Raw genomic sequence first — 19759 nt, forward strand, 5'->3', positions numbered from 1 at the left:
AACGTTGATAAACACTGCGCCTGTAAGCACAACACCTGACATGTCAGAATAACTTGCAACAATATGAATGCAAAGGCATTTGTAAAATACAGCCATGAAATGCAGGTATAATTTTAAAACCAGGCACCATATAAAGGTGTCTTTTGATTTGAGCAGGTAACTGGAATCTGTATTTGAATAAAATTTTAATGCCTTCCTTCCACTAGTTCTCACCATAGTCCTAATTCTGCCATTGTTATTTGGGCAAAATACTTTTCAAGAGAATAAATGTTTGTCAATAGCAAAGTTTTTTTACCAAGGCAATGTTTCATTTTCTTGCAGACTTCAACATGTATTTCTGGTTCAGTAATGACAGCTGAGCATTAGTGAATTACTGTTTCCTTCCTTTTTGTTTTTTAAATTAGTGAATTAAATCTTGCATGTTCATACCCTCTTGCATTTTAAAATAACTTTATTTTCTAGAAAAGTCTCTTTCAAACCTGCTTTCACTTTCTATGCAACACGTCAGCATTCAGAAAGAATGATATTTTTATAACTGCATTCTGCTGATGCTGTAGAGAATATGTAGAGACAAGCCCTCAAACTAAAATAGTTATCCTAGTATCAGAAATAAGTATGCAGGCTGCATATACAACTTACTGAATGATTGTAATAAGTGCTATAAAATTGCTTTTCCAATTTTCTTTCTTTTTTGTTTTTGTGAATATAAGATATATTTCAGATTTGAAAAAAAATTGGTCACTGCATTATAGTTATATAGTAGAAAATAGATATATGTACTACAAATATATTAGTAATATGAGTATATTAGTAAATATATTTTCTTATATATATTATATGTCTTATATATGTACTAGGCCTAACCAAAGAACAAATTATGTTTTGAATTTTCAGTTAATTCTTAAGCTTCATATAAACATAGAGTATAAAGCTACATCTTTATGCAGTTACAGCTACACAACCTGCAACTTTCCCAACAGCAAATGATGAGAGCAAAAGTTTAACACGCATCTCTGAAATTATATTTGTAAGTTGTCTTAAGGAAATATATTTTTATACTGCTTCAGGTTCTTCCAATAGCTTTACTATCTAATCAACCAAAAAAGAAAAAAAAAATTTATTTAAGATCACTGTATTACCTTCATTGAAATCTGGTATCATTAACTTCGTCATTTTGCTTTTTCATTTTTCTTTCACTAAAGTAAAAAAAAAACAACAAATAAAAAACAAAAAACAGTGAGAGAAAGATTTTGAAATATCTGTTTTAGGACAAGTGTATTCTTAACATGAAACATACACAAAATTAGTAATTGCGCTTTTAAGATATAAACCCGACAGTACTGACGTCCCTCCTCGGGGCCATGGGAAGACATGCTGTGAACATGCACGCTTTGGAAAAGGGACTCTTTCTTTTATATTTTCTAGCCTTTTTTCAACCTACAAATACTTAATTTCTATTAGCAATTTCAGAAGAGAAGGAGAAAACTTAACAAAAGGGAGTGCTTTTTATCAAGCAGTGAACACAATGAGGTAATTAGGTACAGAACTTCAGAAAAATACGGGCATAAACTAAGTGGTTGAAATTAAGAAACATTTGCAAAAACTCATTATGGGCGGGGGGGGGGGGGAAACTGGGGGGATTTGTCTGACCAGATAGAGAAATTTGAAAAGTTATTTTAAGCTAATGCAAGACTTGGTTAGTGATTTGTCTGACCAGATAGAGAAATTTGAAAAGTTATTTTAAGCTAATGCAAGACTTGGTTTCTCAACAGGCTTAGGTATCAATGACAAACAAAACTATTCCAACAAACCATAGAGGAGGGCAATATCACCATAAATCTAAGAAACACTTTCTGGTCCAAAATAGGTATATGGAGATGTATGTGTCATATATATATATATATAAGGTCTCCATTCAGCAATTTCCCATAATTCATTGCAGAACAACAAAAATATAAAGTAGCAAAACTAGCATATAATCTTAGAAATTACTCTCTACTCAGTAATGTATAAAAAGTGAAGAATATGTTAAAACAGTTCTATTTCATAAAGGAATATTTATAAAGCCCTTTATTAGAGAGGCAAATATCATGAACATTTTGAAAAAAAAACCCCAACAAATGTAAGAGTTTCTGATGAAAGAGACACTGTAATTTCAAAGTAATTTCTAGCTGAGAACATCTGTATTTTAAACATAAATTAAAAAGACTAAGATAATATTAAAAAAAAAAAATCCAAACTATCTAAAACACCGATTTGGCCAAGCTTTTCAAAATCTGTTAGTCAGAATGAATTTTGTTACATACTCTTCTAATTGCTTAGGAATATGTTACAACAGACAGACAAATGCCTTCAGTAAAAGGCTCTACTAAAGCATCATATGCTCAAAACTTACTTTAACTGTACATGCACTTATCACAAACATCCTGAATGGGTGTCTTAAATACTGTTTTCAGCTATTCCTGGACAAGTGCTGCTTTTCCAAATATCTTAAAATAGTTACTGTTACTGGCTGCAAACCAGGCGTGCTTCATGAATGTCCCAATAATGTGCCTTTTATTCCAATGCTTATCACACTGATTTCTTTGTAACGGATTTAGATATAAACTGTAAGAAACTCATATTTGAATTAACTCAGTTACAACTTTAATATACAGGCTACAAGAGCGATCCTTTCCTGCGGCTTAACACGATTTTTTCTTTCAGTTCTCCTCTTTAGAAACTGAAAGCATGAGTCACACTGTAAAAAAAGAATTTAATTTCCTTAGCAACCAGATCTAAATACCCACAACTTTCTTAGAGATAACCAAAGCTTAGACTGAGTAAATGTAACATTAAGGTCTTTGCATAACTCCAGTGCTTAGCTAAGACAAAATGTGCCTAACTACTTACTTCTATAGACTCTCGATTTTTTGTTTACTTTCTATCTTTAGCAGCATTAGATCAAACACACCCACAAAAAGTTAGTTTTAAAAAGTGTGAAGAGAAGACTGCATTAAAATTAATATACAAGAACTCAGTTGCAGAACAACATGTTTAAAACGGCTTAAAAAAAGAAAAAGAGGAAAAAAAGAAACAGAAGCTATACCTGATATGAAAGGTACGTGTTCACCCAGTGCCAAATACTGCTATGTCAGCAATAGTGAAAAAACCATGCAAACAAACAAAAAATTAATTCCATCTTTCTTTTCTTTTTTTTTTTCTTTTTTTTTTTTTTTTTTTACTTAAAGAAACAATCTCCTATGCTCATTTTGTTACACTGTTTTAAGAAGCTCTAACACGTCCTGATGCCTCTGTAGTGAAACATGCCAGATTTTTTTTTTTTTTGGAAGCAGGAGAGTCACTTTTTTTTTCTGTACTCTTGTATGTAGGACAAACTCAGATTTGTTTCTTCTTCTTAGGGCTCCTGTTCTTTCTCGGAAGAAGACCAGGATGCCTGTCTTCTCTCTCTCTCTCGCTCTTCTCGGAATACCAGGCACAAAGCACTGCGCAAAAGCTGCACCAATCCTTGCCGCAACTGCCTGCCCAGGACAAGAGGTGGGGAGAGACCAGAAAATTCACCTCGCCCCTGCGCCGGTTTTATAAATGGGGATTGCACAAATGTGCCAGAGCAAAGGGGTGAAAAGGCAGGGTGCCAGTTTGCTACACTAGGCTGCAATGATCTCATGTTCAACGCTGTCGCCCCATTTGCCCAGTTGAAATGCCTGTTCATTACACAGGAGGAAGGAGGAAAAAAAAAAAAAAAAAAAAAAAAGAAAAAAAGAAAATCCAGAAAAATAAAAAAAATAACTTTTATCCTTCAGACACTCAGGAGGGCTGTTCTAAACTGCACGTCACCAATAAAAAAATAAAACCTGCAGTTCTAAAACGCAGTTATGAAGTATAATTATTCTGGTTATATTTTCTTTCTTTCTTTTTTCTATCTGGAGATAAGAAGCAGAATTTATCAGGCGTGAAAGGGACAGCCTCCTGGTGGTGTGCCAAAAAAGCCAGAATAAAGGCAAAGTTGTGCTTCAAAGCTCAATTGCTTGCTGAGTCTGGCTAAAGTCAAGTATTAAGATCCACCATTTTCTGAGCCATGTAAGAAAAGAGGAAAAAAAAGTCAGAACGGGCACCGCTTTCCAAGTCTCCGTTGGCACCATCACAAAATCTCAGCCGTAAGGTCACATGATGCTCTGCCAAATGTGGAGTGCATTCCCATAAACCATTCTGCTGATACTGCGAAGGCAGCTATTGTCTAGTTTATACCCAAAGTTCAGCCCACTCTTCATTGAATTAGCTGAAAAACGCATCACCTTTGGGGGTTGGGAGCCATGGAAACGTCTACCTGGCAGGCTGCCCACTTTTTCTGCCCAACAACCAGAGATGGAATTGTGCTGCCTAATGTAATGATGACGAGGAATGTGAAGAGTCGTCCAAAGTGAATCTGATTCTTGCAAAGCCTGCTTCATTTGCACAGCAAACTCTGGCTTCTTGTCGTTAAAAAGGGGAGGGGGAAGGGTAGAAGAAAAAAAAAAAAAGCGCCTTTCTCCTAAATGTAGCAATTAAAGGTCTAGTAAACATGCCTAGTCTGCAACTTTCCTTCATAACATACTGAAACAGTGCCCAAAATAAAGCACTTCGTATAACACAAGTTTTCTGATTTAAAGCAGCACTCGCTTCTCCCCAGATTAATGTGGCATCCCCTGGACATTTTTTTCTCCCTAAGAAAAATAAGAAAACGAAAGGAAAAAACCCTACACAGCAGATCTTTCATCTCTTCTTTTTAACTGTCTTTATTACTTCCTGATTTTATCTAAGACAAATTATACATGCATGCAGCAATACCCACCAGTAACTGTGGGGCTGCAGTGTTGCTGCAATCTCCCTCAAAGCAGTCTCCTGAGAAAAGTGTTTGTGTTTCCAGCAGCACAAAACGCTTCATCTGAGCCCTCTTATCTCCACCAGTGAGTAGGACAGCTGGTCTGCAAGTTTGCAAACCAGCACATTTGAAACCAGGCAGCACCCTCCCTTCTGCAAAACACATTTAAACTGGATTTTGTGAAAAGAGATGCAATCAAGCAGAATATATAAATGATGCAAGTTACTAAATACACTAAGTAATAGACATTACTCTTCTGCTACAGACCTGAAATTTCGATTTTGCCCAGCTATTGTTCCAAAGTAAAATGTCAAGGAAAATGTCACTTCCAAATGAAAATACCACGTAACCTACTGAGCAACAAACACATGCTCTCCCAACACCTGAAAACCTCATACAGAAGGATTGACCTCAGAGCTTTGTGTTGTCAACAAATGAGTTTACTGTTTCTACACCATGAACTTTAATAGCTACTGCAAAAAGCGATGTTAAAAATGTGGCAGTATCTCTGATCCTCCCATTAATAAAAATGGAGCTATGAGGGGAGTCTCCCTACCTATTAGCATGTCTCCAAATGCTCCAGTGAAGGTTGCATGCTAGAGATCTTATGGCTAAAATATGGGAAGAAAAGGCAAACAAACTAGGAGACAACAGGGTAGAAACTGCAGTACAAGGACAGGAAAACCCATTCCCAGAGACACTGCAGGCTATAACTCTCCAGCTTGGCTACTTTTATGTTTTGTTTTACAGTTCTTTCCAGTTCCACTTTATTTACCTGGAGGAAATTGAAGGTTCATTACCAAAGGAAGTGTGAGAAAGGAGGCTTTGAAGTAGAGGAAGATTGTTATGATGGTGATGCAGCCCTCAGAGTGAGGTCCTGAGGCTGTCATCCAGCTGGGACTAGGACAGTGCACATGGCAGCCTGGCAGTGCAGGTCACACCCTGCCTTGCTCCTGGCACATCCTGGAGGCTGGGACCCAGGTTTCTGGGCAGGCAAGTATGACTGGGAGGGGGAGAACACTTCGAGCAGCCTCTATAGATGGTGGTGGCGATGCTGGTGGGACCTAGAGGATAAGGAGAAGGCACAACCACTCCAGCCCAGCAGGGGCAAGGGGCTGGGAGGAGGTGCTGGGTACAACATCAGGGGATGGAAGTGACCCTGCTCCATCTGCTGAGCCAGTGCACGTGGGGTCAGCCCCACTCTGGTCAACTGATGGGAGCTGTCAGTCAGAAGAGAAACTTGTTATGGCTCCAGAAAATCAGTTCATGGCTTATTTGCTTCTTTTCCAGCTTTGGAGGTTTTCAAGGGCAGCAGCTGGAAGAAAGCCCTCTGATGCAGTGACATGGTGTAAGCTCTCTCAGATGGTCTTCCAGACTGCAATGCCATGAGCATGGTTTTGAATCCAGACCTCCTTTTCTTTTCCCTATGAACTAAAGATGGCTGAACAGGTGCCACCAGGAGGTAAGTGGGAATGCTGCTTATAACTCCAGCTACTTGCCGCAAGACCCATGGCTTGGATCACAGGGATCACACTGACCTCCAAGGACCACAGACAAGCTCTGTGCGTCATTACCCCTCAGCCAAAAGAACGATGCAAGAGGGAACTCTTCCATAAAGGTCTTTGAGATTTAATAACATATCTTTGAGATTATTTAGAACTAAATTGATTTTTCCAGACTCAGAAAATTCAGCCAAATATCTTTAATTAACAGTTCTGTAGAAACTGAAACTTGAAATTCAATTTCTATCACTTTAGTAGTTTTCTTATTGATTTGAGCAAAAATCAAACCAAATTTTTACTTTTATTTTTTTTCTAAGAGGGCATCTAGGACTCCAGTTCATCCCACCTTACATTTTACCATTAAACATAAAAATGTTTAGGCCGTAATACATCTCCAACAGAACCACCCATATACGCAAGTGCATTTTGAATCAGGGTGAAAAGGGTTTCACTAGAGTTGAATAGACACCTCCAACTAAACAACAATGAATTAATATCCCGCTCAAATTTGCTACTATTATTCAGTGGCGATATGTGAAAAGGACAAGAGAGCTGTCTGACTTGCACATCTCAGAAGAATATTTGCCAATAATTACAAATAATAGACAGTCTGAACTGGGCAAATCTAAGCAGCAGTTTTTGAGGGGTGACAGGCACAGCATCCAACAGTCTTTTTTTATTTTCCGTGTGTGGAAAACCACTTCAACATGTGGCTAGCCCTCAATAATGAGTACTGGCTTCACCAATATTCAAGAAGGATTTTAAAAAGCTGTTAAAATATCACTTGCATATGTGCCTGACAACAATTAGAGATGTAGATGAACCTCAGAGTGCTTTGCCTATGAACTAATTCATGGGCAGCACAAAGGGAACCAAGAACTTGTGTCTGTGGGAGTGCCTGGCCCTGTTCATGCACAGCTGGAGGAGGCAGGGAGGCCGGGTGGAGGGAAGCTGCACAGGAACAACATCTCCATGGGAGAATAGGGCACTGATCCTTCCTCTGCTCAGGAGGCAGCAGGAGGAATGCAAGGAGGACAGGAAACATGGGCTGTGCCGAGGGTTTCTGGTCACAGACAAATATAGTTGCATGGTACTCAGTTCCCACAGAACAACCATCATTCCAAAATCCTCAGGTTAAAAGGCTAAACAATGGGAAAGGAAAAATCAGAGTCTTCCTTGGGCATGGCAACCCACACCAGATATGACAGAAAATCTGGCAGAGAACGGGAAAGAAATGCAACAGCCACGCCAGTGTGAAGGGAATCTCTGCTCTTTACATGGCTATTCTTGAACATGAAAACAAAACTAGCAAGTTTAAAACTTTAAAACAACAAGTTAAAAGTTGAAAATGCACAAAGTGAAGAGGACATGCAAGAGCTGGATATATTGCACATTTCTGGATAACTTTAACATACTATATTGCACAGCATAACACTTTAGAACTAAATGGTCTTGCTCTGCAGATCACATTCTCAAAGGCCCTAGTGTACAGAGGTGACAAAAATTATTTGTAAAATGCATGCAAATTAAAAGTTATCATCTGCTAGCTACTTTAATTTTATCCCCAAATGGCACTATGCCTTCTGTTTTTTTCTGCCTTAAGGTTAACAGCACCGAATTAAGAGATTTAAGCAAGATGGTCTGTGGTAAGAGCCAGAGATGTCATTCCTCTTAAATTTAAGTGTAATTTTCCCCTTTCTGAAATTGCCATGAACGATTTTGTTTTAAATTCCTTCTCCTCTAAACTTTTCACCGTGTTATTTGAAACTTATTTAACTTTTGGCCTTTGGCTGTATGGCTGGGTACCAGCTCTTTACAACCTTCTTTCTGCTTTCCTACTGGATTAAGACAGTTTTTAGAAATACATAGCAATAGAAAACTGAATAATGCACATCCAATACTCTTGTTCAGGCAATAAAAGACTTATTCACAGATTTTTTAAGATTAGCTTTTCCCTTAAGTGTGCAGATATTCATAAATAAGAAAGGGTACAAATAAAATGAAATTAAACCACTACTGAGAATTCAGATGAGCCTTCTCCAGTAACTCCTGCACAGTATAAAGAAAGTACTAGGCGCAAACAGGAGACACCCTTCTCTTCTTCACAGGGAAGCACAGTTGTGTGTTGTGTGTTGTCCTCTCACAGTTGTGGTAGGATAAACAGCATGGCTGCAGGAGAGATGGTTTGGAGACGAGTTCATAGCAAGGCCCAAGCAAAAGCCAGGCTCTATCACTACTCACCATCCCTGAGAAAAACTCAGCCTTTTACAGGTAATAATTCAGGCACAAGGAGAGATGTCTCTTTCTCCACAAGCAACAACACAGTGGTTCAGACAGGCTCAGGTAGAATGCCATGGTGTTCTATCAAACCAAACCTGATGCTAGGAAGGTCTTTGCCACAGCATTTCCTTCAACATACTTGTTCCATCTCTCATTTATTTCACTACTATCACTCCAGAAACAGTAGGTAAGTTCACAGCAAGAGATAAAACATCCAATCCCCTCACATATACCCAGTCTTAGATGTAGAAAAACACTTACATTCTCTTTACCTTGTTTGTCTCTTCTGGATCTAAGTGCAAATATGACTGAGCATTATCATCGCCATTCAGTAGGTGAAAAAATCTGAACCATCTATTTTTTTCCCCTAAAAGCTTTCAAGCACATCACTCCTCAAAATTCCTGAGTAGCATGGCAGTTAAATGTTTTTACCAGATTGAGAGGCAAAGGAGCCAAACATTAACTTGTTTTCAGTAGCAACATTACTGTACTGAGCACAGAATACCTGACACTGCTCAGTGATAAGTATACGGCACTGAATCATAAGTGCAGAACACCCACACAGTTTACACCAAATTGACCATCACCTTTGAAAACTGAAATCTGAAGATAACTTGGTATAGCTCCTGATCATTAGTGTAGTAAGACAGTGCACACAGAAAATCAGCTAGCAAAGAGGGTAAGCAACAAATACCTCCTTACATGCCTTCTACTTGTGATAAACAAAGCACTGTCTGTATTTTCCAAACATCTCTTCAAAACAAGGACAAGTATAGCCAGAATGGAAGCCAGAAACTTTTATGGATTCCTGATTCAGCAGCATGCCTAGTGCCTAAACCTGTCCCAGTACAACTCCCATCTCAAATGATCCCCTTCAAAAATGGCAGCAATGCTTCTCTGAGCTCATGCACGTGTGCAAAGAATGCCATTGCAACAACGATCCTCTCTCAAGCTTCAGAAGGAAAAATCCTCAGGGGCCTGGGATTGCACAGATAGAACTCAGTAGAAAGCCCAGGTGACTTCTTGCTCCCTACTGCCAGGATATGTAGCAAGGGTCCCCCAAGGCCATGTATTTTTCTTAGGACTCATTCTTGACCTGAATACAGACTGGTAATATAAAAGATGTCAGATGGACCTTCTTTGTACCATTGATTTATCTATCACTGATAAAGAGTTATTGGTTGTTTTTTTTTTTTTTTTTTTTTTTTTTTTTTTTTTTTTTTTTTTTTTTTTTTTTTTACTTCATACTTTTCCTACATGAACGTGTATGAATCCAGGCTGCTCATACCTTAAAATCTTATAAAAATGTTATCTAAGAGGATAGTTTTGCTTAGCTGCCTTGAACCAAAAGTAGAACACAAGCTGTATGTCACCTATCCCCTGACTGCTATAAATGACACAGTCTTACACCTCAGCATGGCAGAGCTCATTGGCAAAAAAAGAAAATTTGAATTTTTGAAACATAATTAACTATTTCAGGAAGCAAATTACATGTATCTCTAGATTTTTATATTCTTACAGTTCTGAACAGTACTTTCCAAAACATCATAATGTTTTCCAGGTAGGTGTATATGTACATATGTCCAAAAATATCCCACACATTTTCTTATTTTAATTACATAAAATATATGGGACCTGTGCATGCACTTTGCTGGGTTACATTCCCAACAGGTTAAGTTCTATTAGCCTGAAAAAACTGGTCAGGTCATAACTCTTAGTTGAAAAGAAAGAACATGTGCATTATAGTCCAATGCAAGGTGTGTTTTTGATTCAGCAGACCAAAGTATCAAGTAATTTTGAAGTAAAAATGGTTTGAACAGTTTTAAATATAGCATTATTCAATTTTCCTAAGGTGAATTCTTGATTCTGCAAAATATTCTCACCCCAAACAGCACAATCCCTCAAATCTAGATCTTAAAGTACTTTTATATTGAAGAAATTAACACTTGGTACATTTAAATGTTTTAAATGTTCATTCTAGATTTTGACTTCTTCAGTGCTTTTAGTACAAATGGCCACACTTGCAGTTATTTTTTAGTTTGAACTGACTTAATTTTGTGAGGAAAACCTACACTTCAAAATCAACATCCCCAGCTAACCTGAACAAGAGAGATAGAGTCAGAGGAGATCAAAGGCACGGAGCCTTCTTGTAAGATTGAGCAGACTCTGAGTGATCAAAGGCAGGGAAGAGAGTACTCTGGATCTTAACTCCTACTTCCACTATACATGTATAATTTACAGGTTATTGACTTGTAGAGGGGGAACTATTTATACACTAAACATAGTTTACAGGCTGAAAAGTTATTTGAAATACAAAAATTAACTTTGGTTATTGAAAATATATAGGCAGTATATTTTAAAATCCCATTTTCCAATAGGAAATGTTTTTAATATAAGGAGCTTTTTTTCTATAAATTGTCTCTTTCTGACAAAATCAAACATGTAAAAGGGCACACTATGTCTGGTGGGTGTCATCACAGAGAAGATATTGTGCTGTTTGGAAGTGATTCACAAGAATAATGGAAAACTCATGTTCTGAGTAAAGAGATACTAATTAATAATAACTTTGGGGAACATTTAGTGCAATATAACTCAAAATCACAGAATCACAGAATGGTTTGGGTTGGAAGGGACCTTGAAGACCATCTCATTCCAAATCCCTGTTATGGCCACTTTCCACTATCCCAGCTTGCTCAGAGCCCCATTCAGCCTGGCCTTGAACACTCCCAGGGATAGGGCATTCCCAGCTTCTCTGGGCAACCTGTGCCCGGGCCTCACCACCCTCAGAGGGAAGAATTTCTTCCTAATATCTAATCTAAACCTACTTGCTGTCAATGTGAAGCCATTCTCCCTTGTCCTGTCACTCCAGACACTTGTAAATAGTCTCTCTCCCTCTTTCTTGAATGTTTCCTTCAGGTGCTGGAAGGCCACAATTAAGTCACCCCAGAGCCCTCTCTTTTCCAGGCTGAGCAAGCCCAGTTCTCTCAGCCTTTCCTAATAGGAGAGTCCTTTATCTCTTTATTAAATTACAGTTCCACACGATCTCTGTGAAAGTCACATTGTGCAGTCATATCAGGGCATTTCTTTAGCTTTTTCCTCACAAATTTTAGTAATATTCCTGTGTACAAGCAGACTTCCTTCCACAAGAGTTTTCACTTCTTCCCGTACAGGATCCTCAAATCAGCACTGGGATCAGCTATCATGCAATCAGTTGAGCATCTTAGCTACCAAATCCTTGGCTACTTAGTTATCCATCTCTATCAGAATAAAGTTCTGTACTCAACAAAACTTTTCTAATTAATTTTTTCCTAAAAACAAAGGAATTATTGCTCTCAGATATTGATTTGGCCAATCAGGTAAAAAGATTTACTCAGAAAATCCTGAATAACTACATAAAAATAAATACCAGACATTATGTGTACATTATTGAAAGAATTCAAATTAAGTAATGATACATGAATTCATGTAACTTGTGATTCCACAGCTCAGTGAATTTTATGATATTACATATTTCTTCTTTCCCAGATACATTCACACACTGTGAATTTCATGTTAATATCCAAATTTTCTTCTTGGTGGAGAGACAGGAGCCTCATCACAGACAAGATTACCACAGTGTAGCTGAAAACACATCTGACTTTAAGAGATTGTTCTAGTTCACACTCGACAGCAAAGCTGCAGCTTGGACAAAGGGTGGCGTATAAATAAGCACAGAATGATTATTGAAGAACCTGAAATATGCTGAACCATTAACCAAAACCAGGCAGTACAGTAGGTTAGTCATTGGGTTGAAATTTTCAGTGCTGGACGGATGACCAGCACAAAGGAGATTTCAGAAAACCAACAAGCGTCATGTACCTAAATGATGTTTTTTTCTTTCCTAGTAATAAGTAGAAAACCTTTATTTCTTGTTTCAAATTGTGACAAGAGTCCTCAGTTGCCTTTCAACTTCTGTCTGGAATTCTGAACCATTAGCTTATATAGCATACATAAACTGAACATTAAAGTGTTTTTATGTTAAACTTGCACAGGTCTTTGGGATCAAAGTCAAGAATTTGCATTTTTTTCATTACAACAAAAACATGTAAAGTAAAATTTGGACAAGAGGAAGCCGGTATGAATATAACACTTTTTGATCACTACTGGGTATATCGTGGCTTAAAAACTGGGAGGCAGTTTGTTCCAGTGGCTCAGAGATGGGTATCTACAGAAAAATCTTCAGCTTGGGTGGAGGGAACTGTCTGGTTTGCTTTCCAGAAAGACTTGGTTGCTTGCTGAAAGGAGTCAGTTTACAGCAGTCACAGGACAATCATAAGGAGGTATATTCAAAGGGTTGGCAGCTGCTGAGTACCTAGAGGAGTACTTCTGGACTTACTGACATGCCACCATCTTTTTTATACTTTTCTGATTGTAGCAGGAAATTAAAGTTGACTAATCATTAAATCTATAAATGCATTGCTTTCAATTTGTTAACAGACAGTTCATTCATTCACCACAACTCCAGCGGACTATATTTGATTGTGCTTCTGCTTCCTGAAAAAGTATTTTTCTAAAACACTATGGTAACCAATGCTCACTGAGCATGAAACCAAGCAACCAGATTTGTGGAATGTGTTTCTGGATAACTTTTATCTAGCAGGGAAGAAGCAGTTTGCAACAGGTAGGCAACAGTCCCCTTAGTTAAAATGCTGCTAAGTTCTGTAAGCAGAATCTAGTTCTGTCCTCAGAGGATTAATAATAGTCATGGGATGGTGAATTCATAGAAACGTAGAAAGCTCATCTCATTCCAGCTCCCCTGCCATGAGCAGGGATGTTTTCCACTAGACCAGGTTACTCAGAGCCCCATCCAACCTGGCCTTGAACACTTCCAGCAATGGGGCAGCCACAGCTTCTCTGGACAATGTGTTCCAGTGCCTTGCCACCCTCACAGTAAAGAATTTTTTTCCTAGTTCAAGAGAAATAAACTTTCACAAGGAATGCCAGTATCCTGTATTAATTTGAATGCTATATACCTGATTGAATGCAATGCTGTGCACAGAGCATGCAGAAACCTTGTCTTCACACAGTATTAGGAACCTTTTATTTCCATGCTCTGGGAGAGGAGTTGGGCTGTATGATGTCTCTGGGCCTCGATCATGTAAACTCTTACACCTGTATTAATCTGTACAATTAACCTTCTCTCTGAAATTGTAAGAACCATCCAATGTGAGCAAGTCTGCAAGAGCAACAGAGCTTGTTGGGTGTGAGACCCTTAAAATCAAAGCCACCTACAACAGATATTGGGTTTTATTATGTAAACAAAGAATTAGGGCAGTAAATTTTCTTTAAAATACTTTATCGAGGTCTTTAGAGATGATCTACACGGCAACATATAACATTAAGATGAACTAAAACATTTGTCAATATGTCACTGTCCATTACCTTATGCTGGTATCTACTGGCAGCTTGTACAAGTTTCAGATGACTAGCTAAGTGGCTTCTCCTATATGCATGGGGATCTCCTAATAAATTGCCTCCTTATCTACATGGCAAAATTTGGCTTTGACATGAGCTGTGTCTTGAATTTGTCAATTGTCAATTGTCAATTGAATTTTCTCCTCCATTTCTATCTGTCTTCAATAGTATCAGCAATCCTTCCTGTTCAGGGCATAGCTGTACATCTGGATGTCTAATGAAGAGCCTGAGATACACCACCAATCTAAATAAATAAGCCTCAGGACTGCTTTGTTCTCAAAGGATTTGGCAACACACTACAAATACCTAATAATGAGAAAGAAAATTGATATAGTATTTGTATGCATTTTCAGTCACAATGTAAATCCTAGTCTTGAAGTGTTTGTAAACCAAGCATATCACAAGAAAGCATTTTCATAAAAAAAGGCTTTCTACCACAGTGCTGTTTTGTTGTAACCTCTTTTTCTGATTTTCACTCTGAAAACCATTTTTTTTCCCCTGTGGGAGAAAAAATACCCATTGCAACTTTGTATACAACAAAGTATTTCCTTTCCTTATTTTGGCAACTCCTCCCAAAAAGTCAGTACCTTTTGACTGAATGTGGTGTGACCAAGCCTCCATTTACTTTGAGCACTGGGGAGTTACTTGCCAGCAGTGACTTCTCTTGTACAGGTGTCTGGTCCATCCTGAGCGCTCCTCTGCAGATACTGCAGTGTGTGTGTGTGTGTGTGTGTGTGTGTGTGTGTGTGTGTGCATTCAGACAGGTGTGTGGTCAAAGAACCCCTGTGAAAATATTGCTTGTCAATGAAATGCATGTTTTGCTCTCTTCAGTAGTGTATGATGGAATAAATACTTCACATCTGTCACACCCCACCTCTCTCCCATGAGGCCTTCTTTAGAATTAGGGGAATTAGGTTCTGGAGCAGAAGACACGAGAGACTAGGATGGATTTGTGGGTGCTGTAAAAAATTAAAGATCTCTACAGATAAGTAATACATTTTTTTTTCTGATTTTGGCATTGGGCATTGCACCCCTGTAGTTGCAGTAATAAACTGCAACTAAGAAAACTCACTTCTGGAGAGGAAGAGTGATTGATAACATGCAGTTGAGAAAGCAGATTCTACTACTGCTATTATACTGTGCAATGTAAATCATAAAGTCTGCAAAAGCTTTTATGCAGAAACCAGTCCAGCTTCAGGTAAGGTCAAACTATGAGTTCCTAGAGGTACTATACACGTGATGCTTAAAAACTGTGATGCAACTGCCTGTTGATAACGTGCTCAGACGTGAATGCCTTTTCCACCCATAGTCTGAGTTAAACTACTCTTATCTGACCACTTAAATATCTCAGGTCACTCAAATCAGCAAATAATTATAACTAGGAAAATATGTAGCTTTGTCTTTTCAGGATTTGTGAAAACAGGATTATCCATAAGCTGATTTAGGTAAAAATTCAGGACAGTTTTTATATGATACCTGGGGCTGAATCCCAGCCTTGTATTATTTTATGATTTAAACTTATAGCAGGGTGAAAACTGGCATTTCAGGTCCTGCGCCCTTTCCAGTTAAAGAAAATTTGCAAAATGAAACATCCATTTGATATTTGACATAACTTTGAACTCTTCAATGGCTGTGTGAAAGACAGTTGCAACATTTACAAAATTACCTGTGACACAAAATAAAAACCATGCAAGGACATCCTGTTCTCAACATGCTTCAGGCTCATTTTGCAAATAACAGGTTTGTAAGCAATTAGACATTAAATAAACTGATCAACTAATTTCAAAGTTTGATACAGATGAAGAATTATCCATTTGATTAGTTGGGCATTTTTCAACACATACTGTTCATGGGTATTTTTAATATATAAATTTAGAAATTTTTCAGAAATTTTCTTCATTGAAGCAATTACTATAACCCAAAATGTTCTCTGACCTTCCTGCAGAATCTGACAGGAAAATGCATCAGGATTGCACAGGTTTTTTAAATATAATAAAACTCTGTTTATATTTGATAGAAAAAGTCCTTTCAAATGTTTAATATGTTTCTAATCCATAGTTTTCTAACTGGTGTTTATTTACAGAGGCCTCTCAGTCCCATTGCATATACATTCGCAGCTTCTTTTTTTTCCTGGGTAGTGAAAACAGTTTTATTTTGCGGGGTTTTTGGGGTGGAGATTGATATTTTTTTGGTTTGGTTGCTTTGGTTATGGGGTTTTTTTCCGATTTTTTTTCTTTTTCTTTTTTTCTATTTTATTATTTATTTTTCTTTTTTAGCTTAATTGAATTTGCTTAATCTCTCTGTAAATCTTTCTTTGAATGTATTCTGCTTGCAGTTTGTCTGGGTACCTCTGCAGCATCTCTCAGTGAGAACACAAGGTCACAGGTTTTCCAGGCACAACAATCCTTTCTGGGTACAGGAGCAATTACCAAAGGAAAGAATCTCCAAAATCCCATCTGCCAGGGAACAATCTCACAGAAGAGATAAAAGGATACTATATTCTGGAAATTTTATTCCTTTCCAATTAAAATATTGAGTTGATTAAAATCCAAGAGTTGAAAATTCTGGCATTTTCTGTAGGTTGTAATGCCTTCAAACAATCTGTCAGACATTTCTGAACTACTCTTGAAACAGATACCAACCTTCATGGATCAAACATCAACCTCTTGATAGCCTAAACTTCCAAAAGGCTTTACTTTGTTAGCCAGCACATGTCAATGAGTTTTCTTTCACCCAATTAGATATCATTTTCATTCCTGCTCTTTCCTCCTCTCCTTTAGTATTTACACATGCAGAATATTTTTACATTTTTCCTACTCCATCTTCCCCCAAGACAACAGGTCTCATCCTGCAATGGCAGGGTGCTGAGGTACAAACCCATAGTGCAATGCACCACCAGAAAATGATCAGATATGATGATAAGAGCAGTACAATAACCTGTGTGGAATAAAGTAAATCATTGTTCATTCTGATCTTCCCTCCCAGTTTGGATTTTCATGCTTTGAAGGAACTTATTTCCTGGAAGTACATCTGTGATGTGGTATTTAAATGACAGCATCGTTAACAGAAATTATTTTCCTCTGTATAATCAATTCTATTGATAAAAACTTCTAGGAATATTTAATTGCCATTCAAACGCTCAACCACACAAATACTCTTTATTCTAATATGAGGTGTAATTTATCTGCTTGTTACTGTTAAAAAAGTTGTGTGCAGGGAAAAAAATATTGCTCCATAAAACATGTGGTCTATATTTCATAATTCCTCATTGTTAAAGTGTTTTATTTGGATTAGAGAGGTCCATTTTCTCTTCATACTTCTGTTTACCTTTTCTTGTTGGAGTATAATCTAATCTAAATATTTTCTTCCTCTTTTTTGCTCTTCTGTCTTCAGAGTGACAAATGTACTTAATGATCTAGATTTCTATAATATTTTAACTTTGCCCAATACCAGTCCCTCAAGATTCCTACTTTTTAACTGGAGTACAAAATAAGAAATCTCAGTATATGTATAATAAAATTTTTTTGCATTTCTTTGAATTAAGATAATAGATTATAAAGTTTAAACTGAGTAATAATATTTTATCTATATCGTACGTGCAGATATCTATCATTTTTTATGTAATTACAATAATATTAAATGAATATTTTGTAGGTGTTTGCACAGCATAATTTTATTTATTTTTATTTATAATTTGTGTGCTATTTCCAGTGTACCTAATTTTTTTTTTTCTAGAGGAATGAGCAGGTTTGTGACCAGTACATTTTTAACAAATTTTGATAGAGAAACATTAGAAGATGTAATGCTCCACATAATATATTTTGTTCAGTTCAGAGATAAAATTCACTTTAAGGGTGTAAAAGGATATTTATCCTGCTTAAACAGGATAATAATAAATAAATAATAAATATATCTAACCATGATGTTGCTGGTGATATTTTCATGGTATTGTCATTACACCTACATGCTTATAGGCAAGTCTGCTGCTTAATTTAAGTCTCTAAGCAAGACTTCTCCACTGCCCATTCATTTCTTAAGTCAAAGCAACGTGGTGTTTTTAAACTACAATAATTTTAATATAATGTCTAAAAGAATACACATGAACTGAAGCCTAGAATGTTCATGTGAACAGAATGTGAACAATATTGTGCAGTACTTCACAACAAAAATAGGTTAACAACTGGGGGGCAAGAAATCCCAGCACTTCAGGGCACAGGTACACTCTATTAATGGGCAGCATTGATCAGAAAAATAAAACACTGACTTTCAGATGCTACCAAGATTCTACAAATGCTGTGATTGTTTGCAAACTTTGGCAATTTGTTTGCTTGCTTAGTTGTTGTGTGTAATTCTGGCATTCAAATCCAGGTGTTAAGAGCAGATCACAAACTAAGATGAACAGGAACTATGTTTAGGTGAGACTGCCTGGGGTGGGGAGGAGGAAGTCATGGCCTAAGCCTGAGCATCTCAGAATTGCTACTTCTTTTCCAACGTGAGTGACACCATCATATGCATAAATGCAAGTCTGAAGTGGGAGTACAAGCAGGACTCAGAATAAGCCATTAAGCCTGGGTTTTTTTCCCCATATGCTACTTAGGGGCAAAACATAGTAGTGCTATATGCTAGAAACAGAAAATTAATTCAGAATCTGCTCCATAAGAAGAAAAAGTTATTAAAAATATGTCTTTTTGGTACTGCTGGAAATGTATGATCTGTTTTTAAAGTGCTGAGCACAATATAAATGCAGATTGTGCTAGATTCTACTAACCAAAAAGCCTAGTCACAGCGTTATGACAGCTTTATGACATTTAAACATCATAGCATGTGAAAACATGGAAGAGATGGCAGGTGGGAGGAAGTACTTGATATTCAAGAGAAAATATTAATGGATGTGTCTAAAATGTAACTACTTTTTAACATGTCATGCTTAGGAATATTTGCATAATATTATCCTTTAAATTGCAGTGTGTACATATTAATTTCACAGTGTCACTCCCAATAAGTCTGGCATCTGTACATTCAATGGGCCCAGTCTAGCACACTTGCATCTCTTTAACACAGACATTTGGAGTCTCAATTTAACAAGTGACTCAAAAGCAAGACAACCCAGACAGGCATAAAGATTTTGGGAAAAACTGGAAGTCCCCAAACACATTATCTTCTAGGAAACCATGTCTTGCAATGTGAAGAGTTGTCCCAAGCTACCTCCTGCCCCTTCCTCAAATATATTTTTTCTTAAATTACACTTCTTTCTCTGGATAATGCCTGTTATCTAAGTACTCAAAGTCCAAAGTCTGTTTCAACCTGCAGAAGAGGTGAGAAAGAAAGGAGAACAGAACAGTTTAGAAACAGGAAGCTTAAAAAAAGCCCAAACAAAAAACCTCAGCGATGAAGAACAATAAAGTAAAGCAAAATGCTCCATATATGCCCTTAGTGCTTGGTGTTATATAGTTCCTACCACATTTTTACCTCTTCCATTCTGCACTCGGCATTTTTCCCTAGGAAGTACATCATTAGATGCGTGTGAAATGTGGCAGTACTTTTTTTTTCTCCAATTTTAAAAATATTATGCTTTTTATTTGCAGAATGAGTCAGGCTGGAAGGGACCACAGTGGGTCACTTGGCCCCAGCCCCCTGCTCAAGCAGGGTCATCCCAGAGCAT

At 37.3% G+C, this 19759-nt stretch overlaps 1 protein-coding gene across 6 annotated transcripts in view; it reads right to left on the reverse strand.

Annotated features, from left to right (window-relative positions):
- The window catches only part of LOC121360444, a 225767-nt gene that overhangs the window by 37107 nt on the left and 168901 nt on the right, over positions 1–19759 (reverse strand). For 4 of the 6 annotated variants that reach the window (XR_005956207.1, XR_005956208.1, XR_005956205.1 and 1 more), the window contains one exon: positions 1140–1196. The exons of the other annotated variants lie outside the window; for them this stretch is intronic. The gene's annotated coding sequence lies outside the window, so the exon portion shown is untranslated. The remainder of the gene's footprint in view (positions 1–1139; positions 1197–19759) is intronic. 6 annotated transcript variants of the gene reach the window in all.

This window comes from Pyrgilauda ruficollis, unplaced genomic scaffold (genome assembly GCF_017590135.1).
Source record: "Pyrgilauda ruficollis isolate IOZ18807 unplaced genomic scaffold, ASM1759013v1 scaffold50, whole genome shotgun sequence".
Classification (NCBI taxonomy): Eukaryota; Metazoa; Chordata; class Aves; order Passeriformes; family Passeridae; genus Pyrgilauda; species Pyrgilauda ruficollis.